Here is a 3,929-nt window from a genome sequence, read left to right on the forward strand (position 1 = left end):
CATCTCATCTATTTAAGAGGAATAACTTTAATGCTTAAAGTATATAAGAGCCCTAGTACAGAAGCCAATTTTAGTACAATTCTTCTAATAATGGAGTATTTATAATTAAACATATTTATATTGTGTGTGTATGTTTAAATAGTGCACCCTTTCTTTACTCATCTTACAAACAACATCTTATGACTTGACTTGGGGGAATTGTCAAAGGTCTTGCAACCAGTCAAAGGCAGAATGAAAACAAATACCTCAAGTTTCTTGATTTGCAGGCTTGTACTATCTCTACCCCACTACTCTTCTCCAGGAGATGTTAAATGACAGTCAGGCCCATAAGAAGTTAGATGTTGGCTCTTCATATTTTCTTCATTGAAAGAATTAGCTTCACAGAAATTGTCCTTGAAGGGTCTAAAGTGGATAAAAGTAAGCTTCATCCTAAATGAGGAGACATCTAACAAATTGTCAAACTTTCTGGACCTGTATCTCTTTTGGCGTTTTTAAGAGAACTGACATATTTCATCATTTGTAAAGTGAATGGCTTCATTGTCACAAAGGTAGCACAAACCACCAGAGAGCAGATGTTCGGGTTAATATGAATATTTCATAATAGGTGGAATCATAGTACAGTATGAAGAGTCGAGTCAGTGTGGATTTGAATCTATACTTTGGAGCCTAAGTGAATTGTGTGAATTTGCCAAAATTACTTATCTCACCTGAGTCTCAGTTTCCTAGTCAGCAAAATGGGTATATTATCCCTAATTTAAAATTAATGCAATATGAAATGATGAACATTATATATCAGACAACAAATAACTAGTACATAAAAATAAAGACATTTTATTATTCTTCTGCCTTTGAAAGACATTGCTTTATCCTCTATTGCTGACAATCTTTTCTGCAAAAGAAACTCAGCTGCTGTGAAGACTTCCTAAGCCTTTATTAGGAAATCAAATCCAGTTGCCGATTTTACATAGATGTTGAAAGTAAAGCCCCAGTGACAAAGCCAGGCAACTCAATATCTTTGGCATTTCTGGTGTCAAGACCTAGCCAGAGCTGTGATGGATGACGTGGGTGAAAAGTCTCCCATTGTACTTTTTAGTTTTCAAATCAAGGTCACAAGGGACAAACACATAAATTAATAAGCAAAAAGAAACAGAAAGAATGCCCTGGAAGTCCTAAGAAGCCCAGGAGGTTGAGAAAACCCCAAGCCCTAAGGCCAGGGATACAGAAGGACAGTGCCACTCATGAGTTCACATTTGGGCTGGCTCAGTGAATGCAGCACTATTTTTCTGCATCGCTGAGATCACACCAGGTTTTCACAAATCCCTTTATATCCCCCACTGAAAGTGGATTCATAAACATTGCCCCTTTTGAAGGGAATTTAAACATAGTTCTATTTTGTGATCACACGTCAAAGTAGGGATGACATTTCTCTTGTTCTTAAGTGAACTGTTATTAGCCTACAAACTAAATCTGTGGAGGCTCTTAAGGGGAGAATTAACATTTCATTTTCAGAAGGTAAAAAAAAAAAAATGACAGCTTTGGTGGTCATATAGGTTTACTGCACCTTGGATCTCTTTTATTGCTATGCCTGCCAGGGCTGCACAAAACTAATTTTAAGTTGATATTGGAGGAATCTAGAAGACTTTGCCCTTCTAATGGAGTTGAGCATTAAAATCAGTAGCTGTTCTGCTTGAGATTCTGACTGCCTCATAAAGAGAACATGAAACATCTAGACATGATGGGATAAAATATGGGTATTAGCGTAGCGTCACGCTATGACCAGGATAGTCCTGTTCTCTTACCTATTTGACCTGAGGCAAGTAGCTTCACCCCATTGAGTCTTACTTTTCCTCTCTATAAAATGGGAATGTAACCACAATGTGATGCCACCTTACACAAGAATGCCAATTAAAAAAAAAAACAGATGTTGGCATGGAAATGGTGAAAAGGGAACACTTCGACACTGCTGGTGGGAATGTAAACTATATATGTACAATGGAATGCCACTCAGCCATAAAAAGGAATGAATTAATGGCATTCGCAGCAACCTGGATGAGATTGCAGACTTATTCTAAGTGAAGTAATGCAGGGATGGAAAACTAAACATTGTATATTCTCACTCATAAGTGAGAGCTAAGCCATGAGGATGCAAAGGCATAAGAATAATACAATGGACTTTGGGGACTTGGGGGGAAAGAGTGAGAAGGGAGTGAGGGATAAAAGGCTACAAATTGGATTCAGTGTATACTGCTCAGGTGATGGGTGACCAAAATCTCACAAAACACCACTAAAGAATTTACTCGGGTAACCAAATACCACCTGTTCCCCCAAAACCTATGGAATTTATTTTAAAGGGAATGTTCATGCCATCTTTGTTTTACCTTGGAGGATATATATAGCATTCTGACAAGGTCCAATCTCTCATGCCAGTGAGAAGGTGTTATGGATCAATTTGTGCCCTCCCCAAATTCCATATGTTGATGTCCTAAGCTCCATACCTCAAAATGTGACCTTGTTGGGGCATAGGGTCTTTACAGAGGTAATCAAATTAGAATGATGTCATTAGGGTGATCCCTAATCCAATATGACCAGTGTCCTTATGAAAAGGGAAGATTTGAGCTGGGCACAGTGGCTCACACCTGTAATCCCACTACTGTGGGAGGCCAAGATGGGCGGACTGCCTGAGCTCAAGAGTTCAAAACCAGCCTAGGTAACATGGCGAAACCCTATATCCACTAAAAACACAAAAAATTAGCTGGGCGTGGTGGTGTGCACCTGTAATCCCAGCTACCATCCCAGGTTGAGGCACAAGAATCACTTGAACCTGGGAGGCGGAGGTTGCAGTGAGCCAAGATCATGCCACTGCACTTCAGCCTGGGTGACAGCAAGACTCTGTCTCAAAAAAAAAAAAGGAAGATTTGGACAGAGATACCTATAGAGGAAAGGCGTATGATGTTACAGAGAGAACACCATGTGAAATGAAAAGACAACTGTCCACAAACCAAGGATAGAGGCCTGGAACAGATTGTTCTTCACAGCCCTCAGAGGGATCCAACCCTGCCGACACCATGATTTTGGACTTCAAGGCTCCAGAACTGTGACACAATAAATTTCTGTTGTTGAAGTCACTTAGTTTGTAGTGCTTTGTTACAGTAGGGCTAGCAAACTAATATGCTAGGGGTGATGGATTTGGGACCTCCTTCTGAGAGGAGTGACTGTAAAATGCAGGGCCCAGAGTTGAATAGAACTCTCCTTCTCCAACCAAAGCTCTCTCCAGAAATCACTGGCCCTTCTGAATACTCAGATTGGGATTTAATTGTCTCAAAAACACAGTTGTCATGACAACTGGATATAAAGTTTAGTTCCAGAACTTGAACCTAAATATGTTAAAATCTCCACAAAACATTTTCTTTGAGAGTGAATTAAGAAAAGCATGTGCATGCACACACACACAATCTCTTGAAAACATTAAAACGGGACTATGTCCTCTGACTCACACATCAGTGGTCTGGAATAGGAGACATTCATTACCATCGCCCTTGTATTCACTCAGCTGACATTTATTCATTTAATTGGCATTTACTGAGCAACTACAATGTGCCAAGCACAGAAGGAAAGTTCTTGGCAGATTAACTGCTTACATCAGAAATCTTGAGATTGTTTGAATATCTGGATTGAAAAGTGACATATTTACCTGTGACAGGTTAGGGAGCACCGTGAGCTTCACGAGAAAGGGGAACTGTGGCTTGCTCATTCATTTCTTCTTCCCCAGGGATGTAATGCAATTCCAAGGACCTTATAGCTGCCTAGCAGATATTTACTGAACAAATGAATGAATGGTTGAACAAAAGAAAATTCAAAGACAGCACTGAAACCAGTCTGGGATTCTTGAAACATTAAAATGTCTAGTTGTGGATATAACATTAATGCTA

The sequence above is a fragment of the Mandrillus leucophaeus genome, unplaced genomic scaffold (genome assembly GCF_000951045.1).
Source record: "Mandrillus leucophaeus isolate KB7577 unplaced genomic scaffold, Mleu.le_1.0 Scaffold319, whole genome shotgun sequence".
NCBI lineage: Eukaryota > Metazoa > Chordata > Mammalia > Primates > Cercopithecidae > Mandrillus > Mandrillus leucophaeus.